At 38.7% G+C, this 27,874-nt stretch overlaps 1 protein-coding gene across 2 annotated transcripts in view; it reads left to right on the plus strand.

Moving 5' to 3' along the window:
- The window catches only part of EPHA6 (EPH receptor A6), a 355,785-nt gene that overhangs the window by 96,472 nt on the left and 231,439 nt on the right, over positions 1 to 27,874 (plus strand). The gene's annotated exons all lie outside the window — the stretch shown is intronic.

Raw genomic sequence — 27,874 nt, forward strand, 5'->3', positions numbered from 1 at the left:
TCCTGGGTCTTTCTGCAGCTACTTTGTTTTCCCTTCCTGAAGGGACTGAGATTGTGCTTTCTTGTTGCCTTTTGTGGGGTTTATTTGTTTCTTGGGGGGTTATTTTGTTTGTCAGGAGGACTTCAGCAGAGTTACAAACCACGGGCGTACTGAGGACCAAATGGTTACAATGGCTGTCATTCCTGAGAAGAGTCCATGATAAAGCTATTGCAATAATAATAGGGTTTTTTTCCTCCAAAAGGAGTTGTGCCTGAGAGAATTGCATGATCTCAATTCTACTGTGAGCAATTAGCTGTGGCAGGTATCTTGAAAAAGGGATAACTTGGAAGAAACCTTCAGGATTTTTTTCCTCATTAGACTTCTGTGCCTAGTGACAGTGGGAAAATGCAATGAATCCTTAAAAATATTTTTTAAAAATCTGTAGACTGTGTAGTTTGAATCTATTTAGCATAATGGAGGTCAGTGCTGTTGTTTTGAGCTTTACCATCTTAGTAATCTTACTTAATACCCCGTTCAAATCATCAGCTTAAACATATTACTGTTTAACCTTTGCTACATGTCTTAAAGTAGTTTTTATTTAGCCTGAAGTGTTACTACACTTCTGTGCTCTGGCCTTCTTGGAGCATTCATTCTGCATCCAGACTGTGCTGTAGCAGGGTGGAAAGGGGGCAAAACTGTTTCTTTACATGTGGAAGACAGGTTGTGAGTGTATTTGGAAACTGTTTTGGCTTCCCTGCAGAATTACAGCAGGCATGTTTGTGAGATTTAAAAAGAGGGACAAATGAGTGAATGTGTTTTATTTATCGGCAGCATCCCTGAGATATTTCACTCTTTACATTTAAATGCTGTCAGGACATTGCATTTCAAAACATAATAATTCCCCTGGGAGAGCGCTGTGGCAGAGCTTGCTGTAGTCAGTGTTCATCCTGCATTTGCCAAGGAGTGTTTATCTCTCTCTTCTCCCTGAGGTTGTGATGCTCCACTTCTGAGGGGATGTCTGCTGGTCAGTGAATTTCTCATTCTTTCAGAACAGCTATTTGCATATCAAAGGCCCGACAGGAGTAAACACACTTTATGCTTCCATCTGTCATTCTCTTCCCATTGAGACTCAAAATAAGAACAGTGTAGCAAGCAAGAGGTTTTTTTTTTGTTGTTGTTCTTTAATTCTATACCATTTTGCTTTGAAATATGAAGGGTGCCTGGATACTGTTTTCCATAGATGTGTTTCTTTCTGTTAAGGTCTCTTAACTGAAGCTGCCCGAAAGATAAAATCAGTACCCTTTGGAAAAGTGGCACTTCTGAGGCAAAACAAAAAAAACAAAAACAAAAACAAAAACAAAAAAAAACCCTTTGTTCTTCATTTCTTAGCTCTGTATTTTCTAATATTTAAAAAGGAACAAAAGAAATAATCTCAGAACGTCTTCAATCTTTGTCCGGTAATAAAGTTGAATACTGCACATCTTAATCTTCTTGCAAATAAAATATTATTAATATTGTTTTCTTAAGAAGGCATATTTTTTCTATGTCTGTGGGAAATGAGATCAGGTTTTGTTTTCCTTTCTCACTTCTCTTGCACTGATTCCCAACAGAAATTTTTCTTCGTAATTTCAAGGAATGAACTTGTTCCTAAAGCAGGATTCGGGCAGTGTTCAGAGGTTACCAGCAGTGATCAAAGTGCCGTTATTCTGGGGGTGTGCGTTCAAGTTTATGCTGAAACCTGAGCTCATTCATTTAGGGGGAGTTCAGGTGAGCATCCAGCTCACATCTCTGCCCAGCCCAAGCAAACCTGGTGCTAGCAGGGTGTCACAGGTGTGAGGAGCAGCTGCATGAGCATCCCAAGGGAGCAACAGTTCCTCTACTTATTGACCCCTTCTGGGATGGTCTCCACAGGCTCAGCAGGGAAAACGCTATTGGGACTCTGCTCTCTCCCATCCCAGCCTGTGCTTCCATTGAAGCAACAGATCTCCCCCTTCAGTTTGCACCGTGGAGTTTTCAGAATGAAAAATCCAGATTCAGTGCTGAGTTTTCTAGTCTCTTTTCCCTTTTCATCGTTTCTGAAGCTCTGCTGCTGTTCAGCACTTGACAGGAGTTCATTGTGCGAGACCGAAGAGAAGATCATCTGAAGTTTCTATTTATTGTAGCTTGAAACCAAACCTGGATTTGCTGCCAAAGAGTTTTATTATCTTGGATGGAGAGGATGAGTTCACAAACTCTTTGGAGCGTGGATCTCATATTTTCACTTAAACTTGTATGGTACCGAGCCCAGTAAGGTCACAACCTCTGCTGGGTTCTTTGTGCAAAATTTTCAAGCTATAAACTTCTAAAGCATCTGCTTGGCAGTTCAGAATGCTGAATGCAGCCAAAGGCCTCACTCTCTGTTGTCCTTTGAAGTCATCTTTTTGACAGAGGTTAGTGTAGGAGAAAAAAAATATTCAACTAAGTGTCGTCAATCAACTCTTGTGTCCAGGAAAAAAAAAAATGCTGCTGTGAAAGACCTCTAAATGAAGCTGGAGGTTTTCCTTTTCTCCTCAGTAAAAGTTTCACAAGATAAATTAATCTGGCAGGAACCATTGTGCAAGTGCATGGGCTCAGTCAGTGAACAGGTGTAGCTGCTGAACTAAATTATCTTCTGTCTTGTGGGGATGCAATGCAGCAAACTTTATTTTTTAAGTGCCGGGACAAATATGTCAAAAATAAGTCTCCAACATGACAGAATGCACACAAGGAGAATATTTTAGAACGTTTTACCTCTTTCCTTCATCATTTTACTTATGCTTCTCATTCTGCATCGACAGCAGCACTGAAATTATTAAAAGAATATATTCGGTTTTTGGTATTTGTTTTCTTAGGCTTTGGTTTGTAGAGCTTGCTTCTGATGGACCTGTTCATGGAAGGATTTTGAGGCAGGGGATTGTTGTTAAAAAAGCAGATACCTGCATTTCCCAAGGCGAGGAACTTGTTTCATAACTGGAGTTTTTGATCTTGGATTCCGTAACTTGGAATTTGTCCTCTGCTTTGCTTGAAGGGGACGCAAGTGACCCAATATGAAGATTGATTCATACAAATTGTGTTGTAAATTAGGAGACTGATGTAAAGTGGCATCCAGCTCTTACAGGGCTGCTTGAAAAACCGAGTTATTATTCAAGTTGAATTAAAAAAAGAGATCATTTGTTAAGGCCCTGAGCTTTTTTTATCATGACCAGTAAGTCCAGTAGACTTTATATAAAAGAGAAAGAAATCTTGGGAAGTTCTTCAAGGCTGTTGTGCCTTTCAGTGATAACTTTGGTTTTCTTTCATTTAAGCTGGATGCTTTCCACTTTTAAAGCCACAGGTGAGAAAGAGGAAACAAATCTTACTTTCTAATTGATGCCAGTGGAAGCCACCCTAATGCTTGCACCATGTTTTAAATTTGTAGTGATCGTAATTTTTGTTCCAATCGGACTTAAGATATAAAACCCTCTATTATTATAAAGATTTTACTTGTGACTTTATGGTTAAAAAGACATACATGTATCACTGGTGTTTTTCAGAAGTGCATGCCTGGCAGTTGGGTTAGATGATTGTTGTAGTTTCCATCTGTTCTAATTAGCAGTATTTGAACAGGTCATCCAGCTAAGCATTTATTTTTAGTTTTGGACTGGATATTCAAAGATAGCGATGGCAAGGTTATATTTGTTATTGTAAAAAAGAGAACAAAAACACCCAAGAAAGAAAGAAAGTCTTGAGATTTTTTTTTTCCTTAAACTTAAGCACGTAATACAACTCCTTCTCATTCTATTTATGAGTATTTAGAAATTTGAAAGGGGAAATGATGCTTTAAAAAAATCTAACTATTGTAGGTATAGATGTTTCAATTTTACATGATTGCAAGGTTTTTTTGGTCTAATGAAATAAATGAACATATCAGTCTCCCAATTATTTTTTTTCCTTCTTTTTTTTTCCTTATTCACAAAGCATTTAACATTTTGAAAAGTCTGATTTAATTTAGATTCTCATAAACTTTGAGTACTTTTGGGTAATGAAGAGGGACTGGAAATGAATGATGCAAATTAGGACAGAAATATCTTTACTGGGCCTTCATTCTGTGTTTTGCTGCAGGTGGCAGCAAAGCCAAGAAACATTATGCAAACAGACACATTGAACAATTTCAGAGCTGTGAAAAACATAACAAATTCTGATAAAATGTAATGGCACATAAATAGCTTCCAGCATGATTGATAAATTCAAAATGCTTTGCTGAGGCAGAAGAATGAAGGGTTGTTTGTACGTTTACTAAACTTTGGGGGAATTTTATCAAATACCTTGTTGGTAATGGAAAAGTCAAAATCTATTTTTTTTCTTCTCAATTCCACATGGATTCGATTAAATTGCAGTCAGTGTTGCTACTTTTAAGTTTTAAGGTAAAAGTTTTCAAAAATATTTCTGTACATCCCTCCATATATCAGCAGGACAGCCCACAGAGTCTCTGGCAAGGCTGGAATCTTAATTAAAGGAGTTCCATATTTTTCATTAAAAAGTCTTTAAGCAGTCTTAGCCCCTCAGAAGACTTTGAAATGGTATTGTAGCAATAAGTAAAGGAGATCTGCCTGGATTAATCAAACAATGAAACAGTGCAAACTGTGATCTTAGCCATTGTGGCTGAACTTACCTTTACATAAATTGATAGCCTGGAGGTTAATGAGGAAAGATGATTAAATAGCTCCAGGAATTCTGGGCTTTACAAGGTCAGCAGTGTTGTGGAACTGAGCTAGGCAGACAAGGAACCTAAACTGCCTTAAGCTGCCTGCATTTGTTTGGCCAATTGCCGTGTCAAAAGTGGAAAGCTTTTTTTTTTAATGGGAGTACATCTATTCCAGTATTGATTCAGCCAGCATCTGAAGTGGGGAAAAGGACTGAAAATTTCATATTTAGCAGAGGAGTGTCTTTGAGAAGATACTCAGATCATACAAACTGATAAGTGCTGGAAGAGTGAGGGCTTGTGTTAGCATGGTGGAGTAATCCTAACAAAAGTGAGAAGTCAGATGCTTTGTGTTTGTCAGGAGAAAAACCCAAACAGTGATATTGTGTAGAGATATATCAGTACTAAGGAAACAGATTATAAAGTAATACCCTTGCCATATTTTGTCATTGTGTTACTTACATTAGCCAAATGCTCTAAATGGTAGAACAGAAACCTGTTACATCTAAGTGCTGTTTAAAAGCTGCGATAAGAACTTTCCTAAAAAATACACTTACAGCCCGTTTTGGCTGCCACAAGTGAATGCAGAGTAAATGAGTTGTTGCAGTTGGGCAGTGCAGTGTCTACAGTCTCAGCTCAGAATTGGCTTTTAAAAATCATTTGTGCAGGCTTGATGTCAGGTGAGGGAGCTTTTCAGTAGGAATAATGAAATTATTCTTCAGATGTTTATGAAGCAGGGAAGCACAAAAATGAAGCCTGACTGGAAAGGTGGTAATGAGGGTTGGTGTTTGAAGCCAGCTAGGGAGAGGGGGAGCTGGTAGAATGCCAAGGAAAGTGAGCTTGGGTAGACCATAAGCAGCTCTCAGGAAGGCAAGGGGCTTGTATTTGACGGTATAAAGAAGGAAAAAGGAGGGGGGAAAAAATGGGATGAAAAAACCTGTAGAGGTGATCTTTGCAGTAATATTTTGAACAGGGATGAGCAGAGCAAAATGTGTTGTCAAGGCAAGAGAGAGGGTGTTACAGTAATTCAGTCTTAATAAATGAATGTGAATGTCTTGGGGATTTAATAAAAAAACCCACAACCAACATCTCTCTCCATGGAGGAGGAGGACGTGGCAGCATTTTGATAGGACTCTTCTTGATCTATCGCACAAACGGCTAAGAACAGTATTTATAAAGCTTTGCTTGGATTACGTTGATCAAAGTCCATTTGGAAAGAAGTTCTTAATTGCCTGGTGTGTTTATCAATAAATGCTTCCTTGGATCATCCTAAAGGTGGTGATTTGTTTATTTTTAATTAGAAGAATTAAGTAGCAAACAGAAAACTATGAATAAATTAAATATTTCATGTAAGAGCAGGAGTTTCCAGAAAGAGGGACTTCCAACCTTAGACCCATTGTAAATAATTTGACTATTACTCCAAAGAAAATACAAAGTAACAAAGCATAAAAATTCATCTCCTTAACCTTACTGTTTATTTTACAATGTCTGATAGAAACCCATGACAATATACAATTATTTAATATTTTCTCTTATTTAGATGCATATTTGTGGGCATTTTGATCCTCTTATGATCCTCTTAAAGTATATTAAAAACGCATTTTCCATACACAGCTAGGAAAACACACTTTTACTCTCTCCCACATACTGAGGCTATTCTTTATGTTTTCCAGAATTACTTTTAAGCGATGCAGCACTGAATTCCTTCACAGATGGACTGTTCTTGTTCTTCCAGTATCTGAGGATAATTATCATGGCAATTAGATGAAGAGATTGGGTTCCATTTCACGTGGGGTACTGGGTGATTTAGATTGATCGAGTAGGAACTGACATGAGTCTAAGGCCTGTGTTTTGGGGGCTTTTTTTGCATAATTATATTTTCAAATATTTGTGAAACCTCTGCCAAAACATTCTTACTGTTTAATGCTCTCAGAACATATGCTTATAGTCTCCAGTGCTTTCCAAATACCTCCAGCATTGTCATTTTGTCTTAAGCCCAGGCTGTTCATTCTGACAAATGTCTGGTAAATTTTAGAGGCTATTAACCATTGTTATAGTTCCAGTTATTTTTCAACTGAATTTGTCACTTTTTGTGCAAATAAAACTCCTTTTGCTCTCATACTGCTTTGAATGAAGTTAAAAAGGAAATATTTTCAATTGTACTAGAAGTTATTGCATATGGAATACTGCACTGAACGTATGTATTAATTACTTTTATTAGGATTAAAGATTTTAGATATCTTTATCTAAACGGATTAATTTCCGTCCAAAACATTGTTTTAATTATTTTTTACAGCCTAAAGTAGAGCTGTTGTTCCACACAAATATGATTTGGATAGAGAGAACAATGAATATTATTTCAAAATAAAAACATAACAGCAAGAAAATATTATTTCCTATTTTAGTTTTCCTGTGTAACACTTGCCCTTTTATTTGAAAGTATGTGTTTTTCCAGGAAAAATCTGCACACTTCCAGGGATCTTAATTTGATTTGTCATCTGCTTCTATCTGCATCTCCAAAGCCGTCTTGTTATTTGATGAATTTAAATCTCAGTATGAGAGCTGTTCCTGAAATGCTCCGTTCTGTGGTAGTCTCCTTTTCTGACCTAAGGCATTAATTTTTCATCTTGCCTGTGTGCAGCAGTGATCTGTGCTGCGGTGACATTCATCCCCTGTGTTCTGAGGCTGGGTAACCCTTCTGGGATGTTCTGTGGGTGTGCAGTCTGTGTCCTGCTGAAATGAAATGAGTGAAGCCTTTGCTCTCACGTCACCAGTGATGGTTCTGGCACCTAACAAGGCACTCCCAGAGTCCCTTTGAACAGAAGATTTGTGTGCTGTCCTTTGTTTTTCTCAGGAGAGGCTGTAACTACAGGAACTTAATCCCTTGAGGGAACATTGGCAAACCACATAAGAGTTTGTAGGGCATTGTTTACCTCTAGCTGTAAGTGAGGCCATTGACTGTAGGCTATTTTAGTCCCCAGTTGGTGTGTTGTTTTTTTTTTTTTATAACAAGAAATCATAAGTTTCGTTGGGATTTTTAAAAGATGAGTGTGTGAGGCGGGTGATGACTGATGCCATAGATAAATAACTGAGCTACAGAGGTATCTGCCTTAAAATTTGTACTGTTACCAATCATCTGGCACCTCAGCACATTCCCTTTTTAAATCATTACACAGACGACATTGCTGATGATTTTCATGGAAATGGAATAAGGCTGCTTGACTTGGAAAGCTTTGATACTTTAAGTGTAATCTTCACCAGAATTACTTGTTGCCAGTCAAATGTGAAGAGAAGAGCAGATCACACTCAGCCTTCTCTTGGGTTTAGGACAATATTTGTTAAGGTGCAGTCTTTGGTCCTCCTCATTTGGTCCACTGCTCTTATTGGTACCAATTCAAAGGATCCAGAGCATATAAATTATGGCACCAAGCTACTGGAACCTCTTTAATTTTTCACTGGCTGTCAAAGTTAACCCAGTGCATCATCCCACAGAAGCATTTGCAGTGTCCTCAAAGGAAGGCACAGCTGCTGCTCCAGTTTTTGTTCTTCAGTGCAGCTTGGAAAAGTTTTAACTGAGTCTGCCAGAGTCTTGCTTTGGTACTTGCCTTCTTCTCAGGCCCATCCATGCAGTCTGTAACATGCTTATAAATATGGAAGCTGCCAAAGCAGTGTCCTGGGCATTGACTTCCGTGCATGAAAAATAAGACTGGGGTTCATCTTGCCTCTGTGATTGAACAATCTCAAATGGTTTGATTGCAAAGCCTTACTAACCGTGAATCTGTGTGATATAGAAAGATGTTTGAAGTTTATATAAACCTATAAACTTACTTGCTTACCTTGTTAAGTGTTTTTCACATTGTTCTCCTCTAAACAAGCACTTGAGATTCAAAGCGAGATAGAAAATCAAAGGAGTAATGTCCTTAAGTGGCATGAACTAAATTATTTCAAGGACCCTCAGTGTCCCCAGAAAACCTGCACACTCAGATCTTGACTGAAGATGTTTGATCTCAAAATGCCTCGCATCATCAAATCCCTCAATACTTGGAAGCTTTAAGTGACGCTTTCTGCAGGACTGCATCCCACGTACCTTGTACTTAAAGCCCTGCAGAAACGCTGAGATTACCTTGACCAAAGGTTGTCTTTACACTGGTGTGAAGTGAAGAAGGGAAGCTGCGTAGATACAGCCAGCCCCAAGCCTAAGAATATTTGAGTGTTGCCATTTCACATTATTTTATGGGGGAAATCACCTGAAGCTGCTTAGGGGATCACCAGGAAAAGGGAAGACCGAGGAAAGGGACTCTGGGGTTATAGACCTCACTGTCACTGTGATGTGACTCGTGCTCTTCCAAGTTCTGTATGGTTGGAGGCACAGTATTTCTGTTTTCCATGTGGCAACCTGACTCAGAATTCACCCCGGTACAGAATAAGATGTTAGAGTGTTTCTGGGTTTCTTCTAAAACCATCAAATGTCTGATGAACGGAGCTTGCTGCAAAGTACCAGCTGGAATGGTAGTAATATTTCAAGCAGAGCACAAAATCTATAACTAATTTGAGCCTTAATTTGAGTAACACTTTTGAAAAATAGTCATCTATAGATGCATTAATTAAAGCATCGTGTGGAACATCCTGACCAGTACATAATTTGACACATAGAAGTCAATATAGTGAAGTCGAAGAGTAAACTAATGAGGTACTTACTGATTTGAATCCCTAGGATCAGAGGGGCTTGACAGAATATTCTGGATATTGGAATCTTGTACTTTCTGCAGTTCTCTTCTTCGCTAACTTTGGAAATTATATTATCACTTATCAATTCTAATTGATTTTAACTAGTTTGTAGTGATCCGGATACACACGGTTCTTTCTGTTGGGCTGTCACTGCAGTGAGAATAATTTAATCCTAATTGTATTTGGCAGATCCTGCAGTGACAATATCGTAATTTTTCACCTTATTCTAGAAGAAGGAGGCATTTCTTTACCATGAAGAACAAGAAAGTGTAATTGAATTAACTGCTGATGAGCATCTTGAAAATGTTTTGTTTTTCACTTCAGTTACACTTTCCACCATTGCCGTCTGTATTCCATTAGGCTAGCTGAGAGATGTTGAGGATTAAAACAGGGGAAACAATAAATAAAACTTGTGCTAACCAGATACACCCACGTTTCAGATATGCTGTGCTCTTTTGTTTCTGTTTCAACTCTCTTTTATACAGAGCTGAGAAGAGATATATTTATATAATATTGCTGGTGACCTTCCCTTATCCACCTGCCTCACAACTCAACTGTTGAACCAGTCACATACGTTGTACTGGGTTTCAATCATTGAACAGCTTTGCTTGTTAAAATTTTATCAGCTGACATGGCTTTTGTTCCTAAACTGCCAGTATTGTAGGAAAAAAAAACAAAATGCGAGGTTTGGCTGAAGTTGACTGGCTTTGACTGGCATTTTTAGCAGCAAAAAGAAATATTGAAGCTCAGGAATGAAGATCTGTCAGCCTGGTGTCTGCCCTTACGTCTACTCCAAAATAGCTGAATTATACAGACCAATTAGATGATTATAAATGAAGTGCTGTATTTATTAATATACTTAAGTGGTTTAGCATCCCACTGATGACAGAGAGCAGCTGTGAACCCCCCTCGCTGAGTTATTGTGCTGTGGTTACTGCTCATGAGTAATGATGATGCCTTTAATTTATTTCCCAGGGTTTTTTATTCCCATTTTTGAGTTTTTTTATCATTCCTATGTAAATCAGTTAGTTGTTAAAAATAAAGGAAAAGAAACAACAACAAAAAAAAACACACCAAAAAACAGGAGCAGGGAAGTAGCTTTCACAGTAATTTCATGGGTAAAGCTCCAAATTGTGTCCCCCTACCCTGTGCAACACAGTCTGGTCACCATATTCCTCTTCTTGGTTCCATTTGGGTGTTTCCACCTCAAAATTACTTTAATTTAAAACCTCCAAATTGCTTCAACTCATAATGGCTCTGAGTGGCTCCAAAAAAAAAAAAAACTGAAACAAAACTCAGAAACAAGACAAAAACAAGAAGCCATCAAACCAAAAACAGGAGCAGGGAAGTAGCTTACAGAGTAATTTAGAGGGTTTTTCGAAGTGTCCAGTTCCACATTTTATACCCTGTAGTAATGAACTAAAGGGTAAATTCAGGAGATGCCACACATCTCATTTAAAGCATGACAGAATCATACTGTGAGTATGCTATGGGGGCAAAAATCAGAATACTCATTAATAGCACACATTTATGTTACTTTCATAAAATTACAGAAATTATGTCAGTAATTTTGTTAAAAAAGTAGTTAACACTACAAACTGTATTAAAATGAAGTTTAAAAGTACAGACTGATAATTCAATGGAGAAATTCAAAAGTAATTGTATTAAAACCATCAGAACTGCTCAGAGTCTCTTTAGAGACATGATAATGCCTAAAAAACTGTAAAGGACGTTAGAAAAACTTTGTATCTGCAGTGTCTTGTCCTCATCCCCAGGAGGGCAGAACTACCTCCCTGCTGCCAGAAAATGTTCATTTTTGTGCTTGGGATTTCCTGTTCCACGTGTATCCTGCAGGAGAGAACCTGTGACACCCAGGGCACTGTGTATTTATGACTCCAGCATCATCTTGAATCATGGACTTTCAGGAATTGCTGAGACATCAGCGTGATCGTTATTGTGCTAAGAACGTGCACAATGTAGGAGATAATGATGTGCCAAAGCTTTTGCATTACTCCTCATTTGCTTGTGATGACTTCATTCCTTATTTTCCATATGGACTTTAAGTATGGGTGAAATTAAGAGCACTGGTATGGATTTAAATGTGTGTCCGTATATGCCTAATTGTCTGTATTTATATACCTGTATGAACAGCATATTCATATGTGTGTGTGTAATATGCCTTTTGTGTGTACACCTCACACTGCTCCCTTCTCCTAGGGAAGAAATATTTAATACAACCAGAGAGCAGTTTAAAAGATTTATATTTTATGGGGCAGCCATTATCTCTGTCTTAGGCTTGAAGTATTTTTATTGTACTGGAATCAAAAGTTTTACATCGGTGGGATTTTATCAGATGTATTCCAGAGGTTTTATTAATCTCAAATTTTATGACACGTGCAGTGATTTTTTTTAATCATTATTTTTACTGATTTGGATTTCTTCTGACTGTTAATACTGTTCCCTTCAGAGCAAGCGAAGGAGGCCTTTGACAGCGTTGCTTATTCTTTACTCAATTCTTGCAAACTTATTCCACTAAAAGACTTTATTTCATTATAATGCCCACAAGGGAGTATTTATTTCTGTAAGATTAGGATAATATTACTGTACTTCAGAGAATCATGGAATGGTTTGGGTTGGAAGGGACCTTAAAGCTCATGCAGTGTCACCTCTGCCATGGGCAGGGACTCCTTCAGCTGTCCCAGGGTGCTCCAAGCCCCATCCAGCCAGGACTTGGACACTTCCAGGGATCCAGGGTCAGCCACAGCTGCTCTGGGCACCCTGTGCCAGGGCCTGCCCACCCTCACAGTAAAGAATTTCTTCCCAGTATTCAATCTATCCCTGCCCTCTTTCAATTTAAAGGCATTCCCCCCCCCTTGTCCTGTAACTACATGTCCTATTAAAAAAAAAAGTCTTCAGTTTTCTTGTAGAATAGATGGGAATGAATTTTCAGAGCTGTGACAAAAATTTAAAAAAAAAGGATTTCTCTTTTTTTTTCTGATATATCCTGCCCATTACCTACTCCTGCACTTTTCAAATCCATAGTTCATTGAATGGTTGCAATCCACCTGGGTAAAAATATTACGAAGTTAAAAATGCTGCTTTTTCTGGCTAAATAGAAAAGGGTTTGATGTCTAAAGGAAAGGAATATTTTACCTTGAAAAGAGGAAAAAAAAAAAGGAAAACAAGAAATCCTGATTTCACTTTGCTTTTTCACAACATGTGAATGAGATTGATCGTGTCACTTGTTTTCCCTCCATATTATGGAAAAGAGGACAGGGTTTTCATGGGTAAAGCTCCAAACTGTGTCCCCTTTCCTGTGCAGCATCCAAACACAGTCTGGTCACCATATTCCTCTTCTTGGCTCCATTTGGGTGTTTCCACCTCAAGATTACTTTAATTTAAAACCTCCAAATTACTTCAATTCATAATGGCTCTGGGTGGCTCAAAAAACCCAACCAAACAAAAACAAAAGAAAAACCAAACAATCAAACAAAAAAAAACAAAACAAAACCAAAAACAGTAGCAGGGAAGTAGCTTACACAGTAATCTAGAGGGTTTCTCCCTTCTGCCTTTCTGCATCAAATTTAAAAAATCTACTTTATGACATTTTTCGATATATTGCACTTAGCATTAGTCGTTCTCCTGCACCGGTACTTAGCCACTATTTCATTTTTTCATCCCTTCATGTGTTTATCATTATTCTCCTCTTTGTTCTGGTCAACATCTTTATCTCTGGCCCAGTTTGCACACACATTTTTCCTATTATTTTTTGAAGGGGAGAGCTCAGGGTCAGGTGTGCCCTTTTGCAGAGGGGCAGAGTTTGGCCTGAGGCTGGCACACCTGGGCACTGTGAAAGTATAGCTTGTAATATAATAAAGGAGAAGATTGCTCTGAATAAGCGGGCTGCCTCAAAATTAGACATCTGTAAGAGAAGAATTGAAAAGGAAAAATTCTTTGAGATGGGATTTACTGTGAGGTCAGTGAATTTAGCGTCAGAGAGGTATTCTCTCTCTCTCTAATTAGGTTATGGAGTCCTATATAAAAGTCAAAGATAATCTTTTTGTTTGCTCTCTTTATATAACCCCCCACTCTGTGAGCACTTCAGAATTTAAAAAGACCAACATCAGTAAGCAGGATTTGTAGTTCATGAAACTGCCGTTTGTTCTGTGCAAATGCTTGAAGGAGGACTGAAATTCTCTGAAGCTGAGTGAGACAGCAGGCTTGACTGCTCTTACATTCTTGTAAAATTAATCTTTCTCAACTTCCTGGAGGAATTTACTTCTTGACTTGCCTAGAAATAGCATTGAAAGAAGGATGGATACTCTTATTTACACAGTTAAATATACTTTGAATGAAAAGATTTTATTTTTTTTAGTTCTTTCCAACTTCCATAGAGTAAAGATCAGCTTTTAAAACTCTTTAATAATGTCAAGGCAAGCTGAGAAACAATTTCTTTCTGGTTTTTCTAGAAATTTCCTGGTACAGCTAATGCTGCAGAGCTTGTAGACGCATCAACAATTACTGATTTTGCAGAAGATGCACAGAGGATGCTTTTAGAAACAGCTAATGCATTTGAATTTGATAGTGTACATCAATTAATATCCACAAGCTCAAATATCTTGTTTATAGAAAGACTTTTTGACCGGGTCATTAGGTTTTGCAAAGATTTGTGATCTTCCAGGAATTTGATTCCATTGTCGAATCACTGGGGGCCTCCTCACTTCTAGTTGAATATATTTTGAATTATGATGGCAGGAAGTGAAGATAAACTGATCGTATTTTTTGACTCAGATGTTGAGCCAGATATTACCTGGGGGGCTTCTGCTCTCAAGAACTGAAACATCCTCATAAAAACAGCAGTGGTCACTGATTCTGATCTCTCATCTGTTTATACTCTGATTGTTGTGTGTCAGAATTCCAGGTAGCAGCTTTCCCCCTTCACACCCCTCTCTTCATCCTGAGGTTTGTGCAGAGAGAACAAAAGAATAAATAAAAACTGGTGCTACTTGGAGCCCTAAATTAAACTGCAAAGGAGGCTGAAGTCAGTTTCTCAGTAACACCTTTAAGATATCGAGACTTCAGTCAAAAACTTGTTTCACTTAGAGTTCCTTGTGCTCTCATTAAGGGATGAAGCAACACAGTAGAAATGCTGAAATTTTACATTTTTGCAGTGCCTTACCTCCATTATACTCTTAACTTGTAAAGTGTCTACTTAGCTAAGAGCTGGAATGGAAAGAGTGTTTTGTTAACATAAATTCCAGCTACTGCTAGAATCTGTTAATTAATCCCATTGAAATATAATTTCGTTGCTGTACTAGTACTTCATACTAAACCTAAATTGTCTCACTGTTCATTCTACTGCAAGCCCAGTGCTTGCCAAGTCAAGTCACACCAGGTTTGTTTTCCAAACAGCTTAAAGATGTACTGTGAGATGAGTAAATGAGATGTACTGTGACTGGACCTGTCTTTGCTCATAATATGCCAATCTTCTCTTTTGTCAGTGATAATGGACTTAAACTGAATACTCTCGTGGATCTAATCTGGAATATTGGATGTAGTTCTTTTAAGAAAGGAATTATTTAAAAGAGATCCCTATTAACAACCCAAACATTCTTTTTTTTCTTTCCATGCCTACATTTAACAATGAATGGAGACATTATTTAAAAATACTATAAATAAATAGATGTGACTTTTGCTGTGTGGGAGATAAAGTATGACAAAAGTCTTATTTTGCATTGCATCTGGGTATCTTACGCCTGAAGCTTGCTGACAGCTGCACAGATTTTGTGTTTCTCTTATGCTATTTTCTCACCTCTCTTTCACTCCTAAGTACCAAACACCAACAGGGGAGCTTAAAAACTGCAAGAACAGTAACCTTCAGTGCAATATCCAGCAAATTACCCCAAGGTTAGGAAACTCAGGGTAGTGCAGAGCCAGAAACTGTTCAATAAATGCTAACTTGTTCCTTCCTGTGGTTTTTTTTTTAATGTAAAATGAGGATGCACATCCACACCACCCTACTCGCAGTCCCTGGAACTGGTGTCTGAAGCCCTCTGATTACTTTACACAACGTTTCATTTTATAGCAGAACAATCTGCTGGAGCAGATTGGCAGAGCTGTGACCGGGCTTAGAAACGACCGTGGGAGTGGAGGAGTCGTAAAGTTTAGCAGCCGTTTAGAGGATGTTCAGGAGATGTTAGCAGATGTTGAGCAGTTTAGCGAATTCCTGCAGAAGGGCTCTTTGATTGTTAGAAATTGGAGCTAAATCTCGCTCAGGAGTGATTCTGATGCCTTAGGGAGGTAATCCTATCAGCCAGAAAAGAAGTATTAATTTTGCACAAATGGATTGTTATTTTCATTTCTTCCTTTTCAGAAGTGTTTTGTTAAATAGTTCTGTAAGGATCTGAACTACTTTTCTTGGCATTAATAATCAACTTCCGTTAGCAAATTTCAGAAGTCTTTTCATAGGGGGGAAAAAAAGAGTTTGGATGAGAGTGTGTATGTGTGTTTTTCTTCCCAGGCGCTAGGGATTATTTGCACAGTGGTAACTGTAAGTAGAATATGACAGTGTGTGAGTGAACCATGCTGTGCCTGCGTAATCCCTACCTCATCCTTTCTCCTTAAATGCAGCAGGCAGGGAAGAGTGCTCTGACACTTCTGAAGAGTGTAACTAGTAACTGAGCTTGTAAAAGAAATGAGAGGTGATACTTGATAAGCACATCTTTGTGCTGGATGCTTGGCAGGTTTCTGAAGGGAAGTTTGAGTGGCTGGAAACCTTTACAGAAGAACAGTATTTTTTATTCCTCTCCCACCACAGATAGTGCCTCATCCTCCCAGTTTGCATTCTTTTGAGGGAAATACCTTTATCTTGTGCCATTAATTCATGCCATTAGCATGTTAGGTGTTACACATGGTAAAATCCTCTTTGAGAGGTACTTAATTGGACATGACTCTTAGATGCTTGAGCTGTCTTGGGTGAGACATTTTGCAGGTGTTCCCTCTTCTTGGGGCCCACATCTTCCACAGCTGCTTCAAGGTGAAATTTCCATTTCCTTTTTCTGGTTACCTCGTGGTAAGGACCCTTGTGCGTCCTGGTCTGCATGCACTTTGGGAGATAAAAGATTTTCCTTAATCACTGCTTATTACTGAATTTACAAGGAATAACTGAAGCCAAGCACATTTCTGATGTCTCTTCAGGTGCTCCAGTGATTCATATTCATATCGCCAGTCCTGTTCCCAGGCTGCTGAAGATGCACCACACTTCGTGGCTCACTTAGGTTGAGCAAACCTGACTTTTATAAAGGAAGGAGCCTCAGTTATTGTAGAGCTGCTAGTTTGCTACCTTCTCACCTCATACACAAGGTATTAAATGTATAAATGCGTTGAGAACACAGAATAGCTTCAAATATTGCAAGGAGCTCTGCCACAACTAAAATTTTACAAAAGAAGCATACAGTGCTCTGAGCTGTAATATTCCCCACACAGCTGCTGTCTTTGATGGAGAAGTGGGAATGTGAGGCTGAGCTGATGTGGATTTGTCAGGCTTTTGCTTTTGGTTTTTTTTTCTTCAAGTGCCATCATTGATTATGCCAACTGTGCACTCTCCAGATGATGACTGTCCTTCCAGCTATATCAGGCTGTGTGGTTAAATTTATGATTTTTAACCAGAAGTCCTTAGCACCAGCTCTTTGGATTCCATTTTACATCATCTCTCTCATTTCAACATCAATATTTCTTCATCAATGCCATATTTTCTGATGATTGATGACATTTAAGGAGCAGAAAAGTTGGAATACCAAAAATGTTTTGTGCCACACCAGCCTTGCATAATGCTGAATGTACAAAACAGACCACTGGAAAAATAGCTTGTAATACAAGTCTGGAATGAGCTGCAAGTCTTATTAATCATCCATAATTGTGCTCAGAAAGTAAAAGGGCAGTGTTTAATACTGATACTGCAAATGGCAGAATCTTGATTAAATATGAATATGAACGGAAATGAATCAGCTGAGCAGTATCAGGAAAAAGGTATTTTGAGTCTGCTGCTACTTGTTCATGAAGTGGAAAGAAAATAGCTCAAGAAGAACAGGAATATTTGAAGGAAGGGGGAGAAGAGTGAACAGAGTAGTTGGAACTGCATTTATCAAAAAATGCTTCTATATAACTACATTTTCATTTAAAAGTCTGTATGAGATGTGTTCATAATAGAAAAACATCTATGTCATAAATGCAGTTCACTAAATGTGGTTCTGTGGCTCTTTAACAAGAGAAATTAACTTGAACCACCTAAAGTTTGTGGTTTGAGATTTTTTGGGGGGAACCCTTATTTTTTAAGTATAACTGTATTTAAATACTGGTAGATTTGCGAGTGTTTCCAGAATTTTAATTGCTACACATTAATCAGATACTTTTTTCTTTAACTACTGAGATGGACCTTCCAGCATTTTTCTCAATTTGGTCACTGCTTCTCTTGTAAAAAAGCGTACGTTCTTTTCTTGTTTCAAAAGCATGTTTGTATGCAGTTGTTTTTTATTTGGTGTCTGTTTAAAATGGCTGATCACTTGCACAGAGTAAGGAAAACCTGCTCCACATGAAGAATATCTTACTTTATGGAATTCTTTGTTGCATCAGTACAGCATTCACAGCTTTTTGCTTGGCGTTGGTCTTTTCTAGCCATAAATCTTGTTTAAAATCAGATCTAAGGGCAAGTGCTCACGCATTCAGTATCTGTAAAATAAAATCATTTACCCAGAAATACGATCTTTGTTCTCTGATGTTTAGCAGATCCTCAGTACCATTTGAGGTTTTTCAGCCTGTGACAAAAGCTTCACCACATACTATTAATTTTATTTAACACCCCCTAGCCGGCTCTTCAGGGTAGTTGGTCACACAGGCTTGAAAATCCATCAGAAGTTCAGCCAGAAAGGGAAAACTTTGTACCTGTCCTGTGGCTTAAGGGCTTCCAACCCTTCTTCATCTTGCAGATGTCTGGAGTGTTCCACGGTAGTTTCCTCCCAAACGATGAAGTCTGTATTTTCCTCTGCTCTATTGCACACGAAGGGCTCTTTTCCCCTGTAGTTCAGGTGTGCAAACAGAAATGTGGTGTCCTGTGTTAGACCGAAATATCCCCTGGCTCTCAAGAGGCATAAAAACCTGTGAATTTATGTCTGGTGAGAAATCGATATCCAATGATAAAAATACAGAAACATAAATGAGGTAAAAGACACATGAAAAAGCTTTTGCAACAGTCTAATGTTCTTAATATTCTTGTGATCAGGTGCTTGCTGTGAACTGTAGGGTGAACTTTGTTTCCAGTTCTGGATGGAATATGTCTTGACATCAGCCTGTGTACTGATTATGGCACTGGTGCACTGGGAAAGGCTGCCTGAGTCTGTAGGAATATATGGATTTATCTTCTGCCTCCCTCTGGTAGGGGGAACTGGGAAGGCAGGGCTTCTCTAGCACTGGGCCGGCACCAGAAGTGATTCTTGTTTCTCCAACAGCTGGCTTGTGAAGTGATGTGGCAGAAAGGATGCACCCTTGTCATTTAGCATTATCTCAAAATGCAGCTGCTGTGATGGGCCTTTAGATGTGCCCTGACTTTGAGAAGTGACTTCCCAAGGAAGGTCATGGAACGCTCTGTGCATGCTGCTCCAGTGAATCCTTAACTAAACCAGCCGGAGGGCTCCATCCTTTGGAGACAAACCACACCAAAACAACAGCAGAGACCCTTCAGTCTTCTTGCTGCACACAGGCTTTGCTTTACCCTGTCAGAAAGTGGCCTGACTGATAGGGCTGAAGAGATCTGACAGAGTGCCTAAGCGATTAGAACCTTCTGGGTCATGAAATTTGCATCAGAGCTGGAGTAATGCTGCAATAAACGTGAAGTGACACAGCACACAGGCAAGGCTCATGCAGAAGGATTCTCTGAAGCGGTGACGGAGTGCGACCTTCCTGGAGGCAAGCTGCTTGCTGAGTGAGAGCTGAAAAATACTGTCTGCTGCTCATGATACATGGCTGGCCTTACAGGAACATGACATCAGCTTGTCAGCAGCTTGACTTGCAGAAAATCCAGAGGTTTGGCTTTGCAAGATGACAGTTTAAAAATGGAGAAGGGAATTCTAGGTGCTTCCAGAAGGAAAATAGCAGGTGCAACATTATGCTTTATAAAATATTTAATGTGTATCAATACAGACATTCCATAATATTTTATAATCAAACAGATAATAATAGCAGTAACTCAATAGGGTACCATGAATGCATTCCTCTGTGTGTGTTATGTTTATTTTCTCTGGCACACACTTGCATTTCTATTAGCACGCATTTGTTTGTGTGAAACTCCGAAGTGTGAATAAAGCCCTAAAGATCATTTGAATATTTGCTGTATGGCCATATGTGCCCGTTGCCATATACACACCATGTTTAGATGCAGAGAAATGTCAGTTTTACTTGTTTTCCCATCCACTCACAAAAGCACAGTTTGAAGAGGGCAAAGTGTCGGAGATCTGAGAAGGCGCTGCTCTCCTCATGATGGTTTTGAACATGAAACAGGTGGTGATGCACTTGTCTGTGTTTAAAACATTATTTGCTAATCTGTCTTTAAAGACAGCTCTTATATATTTTAAAGGAAATAACTATACGGATTCATTTGCCAGACCAAATAAAGGTCGGACTTTAACATTTATTTAGGTCACTTCCTCTTGTTTGAGAGCAGTGAGCGGAAACTGCACATGCCAAGTTCCACATTTGTGCTTCATAATACAGAGACGCTTTTAGTGTATTACCAAAACAACTTCAAGTTCTGAAACCGCATTCACAACCAAGTCTGAAAAGGAATTTTTTTTTTTGTCAAATGCAGATGAAAAGCTACTCCATGTTTTTGTTGTGTAGCTTGCTTGAGAGTTTTGCTGAAGATTTTGCTCTGTTGTAATTAATAAAATGATACTGTCGTTACAAATATGGCATTGGGCCTAAGGAGTAGATGTTAATACATAGGACAGTGATAAATCATCCTAGAATCAATAAATGGTCACATATTTGCTCAAGTGTAGTAGATTCCTAAGCTTTTAACTAGAAAAAGGTTAAGAAATGTTAGTTCCAGATGATTAATCTCTTCTTTCTTTTTTGCTTGTTACATTCAATCAGTTCCAAAATGTTTGGTTAGCACTTGCAGATACTAGAATGGAATGACATGAATCTTAATTTGCTGGGCTAAAATGTCTTTGACAATAAAGAATAAAAACATATTAAATGAATACAAACCATTCTAAACCATATTTTTTGGTTTAGTTCAATTACAAAATAGTAAGTCTGTGCCATGAGAGAAAAATGTATTTCTGAGACTGAAATTATTTTTTTTTAAATCTTTTCTCTTTTGAAATTTAGTCTTGTCCTCAGAATTTCATCAAGTTATTCCCCTATTGCTGTCATTTGGAAATTTTATAAATAGAGTTTATCCCCATCACAAAATTTTTAATGGAGAAGGATTCCTGAACTGTGTTAGCACTGACTTCCCTGCTGGCTGGCAGGGGTAGCAGACAACGTGGTGGCTTGTTCTCATGGATATACAGTCAGCTAAATTCAAATGTCACAGCTAAATATGCTCACTTGCTCTTTTAGGTTGCAAGAATTGCAATCACGTGCTTTTCTTTGGGTTGAAATAGCTCTCTTCCATGAACAAGGCAATATTTGGAAACCGTGTCTTGGTTAACGTGGTTTCTGGTTTATTTTTTAATAAATATGGTGTTAGTGAGGCTTACTACTATGCAAACTTTAATAAAAAAAGAGATGTGAAGTCCTGGGCTATGAAACTCGCAGCTTTCATTTCAGTGTAAGAGGTGTGATTTCAGTTTTATTTCAGTGAGTACAGTTAAGCTGAATGAATCGTGTCATGGGCTGCCTACAGCAGGATGAGAGTTTTGTAAATGCTCTTGTTTATTCTGTCCCTGTGAAAAATCAAGTTTCAGAAGTAGGCAAGTTCCGTTGAGTTCTGTTCACCTGCACAAACACTGCAGCTCTACCAGATGGAACTTGAGAGGCTTTCCCTTCTCTCTGCAGAGCTGTTCTTTAAAGGCTCTTTCTGGCCCAGGCTATTACTGTAAACTCTTCAATCTCCTTTATCTGCAGTAAATGGGCCTTTTGCATCCATTATTTTTTTCCTGATTGAAAAAAAGGGACATTATAATCACTCCTTGTAAGAAATGTGCGACAGAACTATTGATTTCTGGAAGAGCAGCTATTACTGCTCCTGCAGGAAGAAGGTTTGGTAAATATATGCAACTATGCATGAAAACCCCCTGCTCGTTCAGCAGCACAGTCTGATACATTCCTGATTGATTGTGCATGGCCTGCAGCCGTCTCAGGCTGCAGCTTATTTATATTTCTTCCCACCTGAAGGCCAGCCCCACAAAATATCTGCATATTACTCTGCAGACCCAGCGTCAGTACCACTGATGATATCAGCCTTAAGTCTGTGCTGCTTCGCTGCAGGTGTGGGTTGCAAGGTTAACACTTCTGTGGCTATTTTTTTTTTCCCACTTCCCATTCTCTTCAAGAATATTATAGTTGTTGGTTGTCACTGTAATCCAAGATTTACTTTTTCCCTGCCCCGCAGGCAGTGTTGTAAGTGGAACATGAAGTGGGATTAATAGTGTATTCTAATGTGTTACCTGCAGTGATCAGAGCACTCAGGGAAATGTGAGCCTTGCAGGGACCTCCAGAGGTTATTTAATTCAGCTGCTGGCAGTAATGCAGGGTGTGCTGCACTTCATGCACACCCTGGAAGATGTGTTTAAAATTCCAAGTCTTTAAAAATTTCACTAAAGGAGACAACCAGCTTCCTGTCGCTGCCTTTCATCACTGCCAGGCTGGGAGAGTTTTCCCTGTTATTTACCTTGATTCCCTTTGTTGCAGTTTAAGCTGCATTTTGTTTTATACATCATCATCATCATCGTCTACAGGATGGCAGCCTCTTTATCACACAGCAGGATGGAGGGTTTTATTCCTCTTCTGTCCCTCTTCTTTTTCTATCCTGCTAACCCCATTCCTTCAGTTTCACATTATGCTTTTTGAATTTCACCTCATTCTTCTTGCCTCCTTTCAGGCTGGGTTTTTGTGGGGGGTTTTTCGTGTTAGTTTTAGGTTGTGGGGGTTTTTTTGGTTTGGTTTCTTTGCATGCTTAGAGAAGTATGCATTCTGAATTCTTTTTAATGTGGTTCTTTCACCTTACATTTTGCTCCAATTACTGCACAGGCAAATGAAGAAATTGAGTTAAAAATAGGCAATAAATGCTGTTGGCAAAAAGCATTACCCAACAATAGCAGTCTAGAAAAATGTTTCCCCTCTTTTTTTTTTTTTTTTTTTATGAACTTGGATTTGAAAGATACACATAAGATATTAAAGATGGCTTGATTTATTTTGGAGACCTATATAAAGGTTTTGATTAATGGCACAGCCTGCAAGTAGGTAATTCTTAAGCACCTGTAGAGAGGGACATGTAAAAACATGTCTTGGCAAGCAAATCATACCTGATTGACCTTGTTTATTTTAATCACATCTGTGTTTAATATCACATGTGTGTATATGCCTTTATGAAATGATTTAAATTCCATCTGTGCCCTATTATGCTAATCAGTCAGATTGGGTGCTTGTGGTTGTGGAGGGCAGAAGTTGAATAAGATGCACAAAAGAAACGACAGATAAAAGTTTAATATTCCTGAAAATGCCTTTAAGTACTGCAACCCTTAAAAGCACTCCATTAGAAATGGAGTATGAACTGTAAATCCTCTTGAAACAGTCTTGTGGTTAATGCTGCTGGAGTTTTTAAAGAAGATGCAGAGTGGGAGCAGGTGATGCTTTAGCCTCACCAGGTCTTTTTGAAGTGGAGAGAACGAGAGTGCCAAGTGTGGGAATGGTTGTTTGTATGGCACAAGCTTGTGAATAACACAGGTGTTTAGCCATTATTTAGAGTGGATTTTCTTAACACATTGGATTCCTACTTACCTCGTTAGACCAGCAGGTATTAATCATTAATGAGTAGATTTCAAATTACTTGTAGAAGTCATGATGTTGATAGTAAATACCTCATGGAGCAACCAGGAAAACAACTTCCCTTCTAACTTTTGCATTTCTGTCAGTGTAGCCATCTCAGCAGTGGTGTTTGAAACTTTTTTCTACTTTTTTTAAAATTTATTCTGTTGAGTCCAGTCATATCTGAATCAGAAATGCTGCATAAATGTATTGTTTTCCTTGTATCAGTCAAATCAGTCCATTGTCTCTATGTGGATCTGGCAAGATTATTGTCATTTCTTATAAAATTATTTGAGAGAAGACTACTTGAATTTTAAGCCGATTATTACCTGCATTTGGAGCACTGGTAACTGGCAAGTAAATAATTTGTTTTGCCTATTATCCACATCTTGGTCTGGTCTTAGACAAGGAAGAACAAAGGTTAGCCTCTTTTCAAAGTTGAATCGCTTTCAATAGTCTAAGATTTTATGCAGGAAAAGAGGGATTTGCTCCAAAAAATAGGAGGGGGAGAGGTGTCTTTCCATGAGCAAATCTGGAGAAACCATCTGTCACTGAGGTGGCTTTGACAATTAGAGCTAGCCAAGTGTGTAAGAGGTCTCTCATCACTCCCAGCTCTGAACTCTTCAAGCCACACTCACTTGCTCAGAGACTCTCTTAGGAACCCCTCATGTCCTGTATCATCTGTCAGCAGAATTTCACAGATCTGTAACAATAATGTTGGCTTTGTACCAAATGGCTGCACTTTAAAAGTGCTCAAGTGTGTTTTCCTATTTAGATATGTGCAAACATCCTAGTGAATTCTCATAGGATACTGGCACCCTGAAGGATTTCTAGTGCTGCAGCCCATCAGTGATAAAACCTGTTCGAAAGTTTGTTTACTCAGTTCGATTCTATCAGCCGTTTTAATTGTGCTCAGATATCTCTGTTAAAGTGAGATGGCTGATCCCTTTCATTCATGGTCTCACAAGTATACGTATTAAAGGAAGTTACTTGAGTCTTTTGGGAAAAAGCCCAAATTGTAATGTTTTGGCAATTATGTCACCTCCGGTAGTACTTACTCTACTTAGATGATAATAGTGCCCATTAAAATGAGAGCACAGCACACATGAAAAGAAAATATTCCCTACCATTTACTCTTTTGAATGAAGAGGAGAGTAATAAAAATTATGCTGAAATTTGGCCTGCTTTTAATTGCCGTACAGTGCACACCAATTGATAGCTAAAGTGCTAATTATTTTTAATGTAATTACATTTAATTATCATAATTGCTACTCATATCTCCTGTCCTAATAGAGAGACGTTAAGGGCGTTATTCACGGAACTGTTATGTTCCCATCATGCAGGGGAGAAATGAATAGGGAATGTTCTGTGGATTGGGAGACAAACAGACCCAGTGATTGCTTCTGTTGGGGACTACAATTTGCAATAGGTGTCCACTGCAGTGTGAAACTGAGATCAGCTCTTCAGAGCTCTGCCCATGGCTCTTCCTTTTGGCCTGTGCAAATGTAAGTCCAGAAACTAGGAGCAGACACCAGATATTCCTATTTCTGGCCTTAAATTTTATCCGAAAAAGTATTCCACCCCGTTTCAAAAAAGAATCAGCAATTACACTCATGATTGCAATTACAGCAGTGATTATACTCGATCTGTGCTGATTGACTTGTAACACTCACCAAGATTTTTGCTAAATCAGTATCCAGAGCAGGCAGTTAAGATGTAATGTTCACTATTTCTGGTGCTAGAGCAGATGTTCCATGTTTTATCATAAAACCTACAAAGCGGGATGTAAATCAATGATGTTCATATTCCACACACTGTATGAGGAAATTGATTTTCTTTTTAAAAACCACTAACTATTCAGAAGTAGTCACTGGATTTTTGCTTGCCATTGGGCATAACTGCATTATTTTCTCCCAGAAAGTTAAAACTCATAGAAGGACATGTTGCTTAATGTGACTGAAATTCAGCACTGGATCGTTATTCACAGACTTTTGCACTTTGATGTTCATGATAACGAAATAGTAGGTACAGTATCCTTTGGGGGGGATCAAGGTCTTTTGTGGAACGACTGAAAACTCTAAAATCAAGTGGATATTGACACATAGCATTAAAACTTCCCAAAGCTTTAAAATCCAATGGAAAAAGGACTGTGCATAGCTGAATGACAGATGGAAATAAGGTGTGCTAAAGCAAGGCAGCACGTGCACAGCTGCCTTCTTGTGGTGGACAGAAGTGGTGCTTGTGCTTCCCTGTGCTTCCAGTGGATCTGGGATGTAAGAAAGTGCACAAGTGTATTAATTTTCTTTCCAGCTCTTTCATCAAGTGAGCCAAATCCCCAGGAAAAAGAGCATCATTGCAAATTTTGTGATGGTTTGCTGTTACTACTTCGTCAGTAACTAGAAGGGGGGATTGATTTCATTTGCTCAAGCCTTGTTCTAATTAAACTCTTATGAACCGCAGAACCATCAGAAAAGAACAGTTGTGTTTTAAAACCAGAGCACCAAACGCCGTGTTGATGGGAACGTGGCCAGTTTGCAATGAGGGAACCAGCCACAACAGACACAGAAAGTGTCATTTTGTGTTTGTTGGCATGGAGAGGATGTGCTTAGCAGTGTGAGTCTAGACATGGTTTCTGGGTTTATAATTGTGCCTGGAATATTTTAGTCGAGTTCGAAACTGTTCAAACTGAGTTTGTGTGCAGGACCAAAATCTAATTTATGTTTGCATGCATAAAATTGGGCGTAACACCCAATAGTAACTTACATTCTCCAGTATAGGCACTGTGAGATTATGCTTCTTTGTAAAGGCATAATTGCTACAAATTGGATACCTGGAGCTCTGATTGCTCTCTGTGGCTTTATATTTATCTGTTATTGTCATAGAGTGTAATTCCTGGAGTCTTCAAACCAGGTTATATTTACGGAGCTGATTTTATTTTAATAGGATGCTTTTTTGTGGTGAAATGCATATAGGCTGATAATGTATTTCTTTTATAGGCTTGAGATTATTAAAATGGAAAGAACTGAGAAGAGGGGGGGGGGGTGGGAAGAAAACATAAAGAGTGAGATTGGGAGAAGGATATAATGGAAAAGTGAGTGAAATGGCTTTGAAGAAAATGAGGTTTGTAGGAAACACTTGTCTTTTCCAGGATGGGAATTTTGAGGTGCAGGACTCCCAAAAGGAAGGACACTAACTGCAGATAGGCTGAGGAGGGCTTTTAATGTCTAGTTCTTCAGGTGTTATACCAATTTCATAAAAACTGATAATTATTTTTTTCTCAGTGTTCTCTTAATGACAAACTGGAAGGAGCACAGGCGGTCACTTACTGATTATAGCATTAGTGAACTCTCTCCTCAGTAAGTTGTATCAACACAGATATCAAATTATCCTTTGCCAAATGTTTTCCTTTTATTCTGAAACATTCCCCCCCAATCTTATATTATTTTGCCTTTGTTTTCCAGTATAAGATCTTCGTCCAGGCAAAGAGACAATTCAGTCTTGAATTGTGTTCAAGTTGTCTGTCATAAAATAAACTCTGAAGAGTCAGTCCTTTCATCCAACTGCAAGTGCATCCCCTGGAGTACTTGTATGATTTTTGAAGTACCTGTTCCGCTCAGCAGTGTCTCTTCCAGTTCGAATTACTTAAAATTCAGTTACTTTTTTTTTTTTTCCTGATTCTACAAGAGACCTGAGAGTCCTTGATTATACGAGAGATATGGAAGTAGCTTTTAACACTTTTGAAACAGCCAGGAGTTTTTGTAGTTCTTTTACTTACTTCTTGTCTATTTCCTAATCTTTGAGCAGAAGTTATCTGCTCGCTGACATCCAAGAATTGCCTACACAGTAGATCTGTCTATAACTATCTTCTGCACAGGGTATGGTTGATCTTTCAGTCATAAGTGCCTCTTCCAGCCCAGCTTAACTCCCATCATTGAGTTCTTAGGATAAAATCTGCAGTGACACCCAGGACTTGTAGTCCTCCCAAGGAGGGAAGGTGCTGGGAGTTGCATTTCAGCAGTTGCAGATCTTCCATCTCATGAAACTGGGTTCTTTGGAGGTGATATTTCAGCTGTGGCACTGCAAAGCTGTTTCTGCCAAAGGAAAGTCTGTAACAGGAAAGAGACGAAGTAACTGAAAGTGAGGAGGTTGGTAACAGGTTTTACTTTCTGGGCATTCCGTAGTTATTGGAGATGGATATGAGTCTGTTTCTGAGATCTTTGGTGCTTTGAAGGTGCGATTCTGAAAGTTCTTGGGCTGAAATTGGGAAGATTTTTCTTTTTTTTTCTAGTCAGAGTTAATCATCACACATGTATTCCTGCACAAGTTCAGATCAAGAGTGAGGGAGCAGCAGATGAGCTGGGAGAGAGGGCAGAGTTAAAACACCCAAAGCAGTGCTGGTGCCTGGGCCAATGTGCCATAAATGCTACAGCTGCATCTGAA

This window comes from Chamaea fasciata, unplaced genomic scaffold, assembly GCF_029207755.1.
Source record: "Chamaea fasciata isolate MVZ Bird 193981 ecotype frontalis unplaced genomic scaffold, bChaFas1.0.hap1 SCAF_2, whole genome shotgun sequence".
Lineage (NCBI taxonomy): Eukaryota > Metazoa > Chordata > Aves > Passeriformes > Sylviidae > Chamaea > Chamaea fasciata.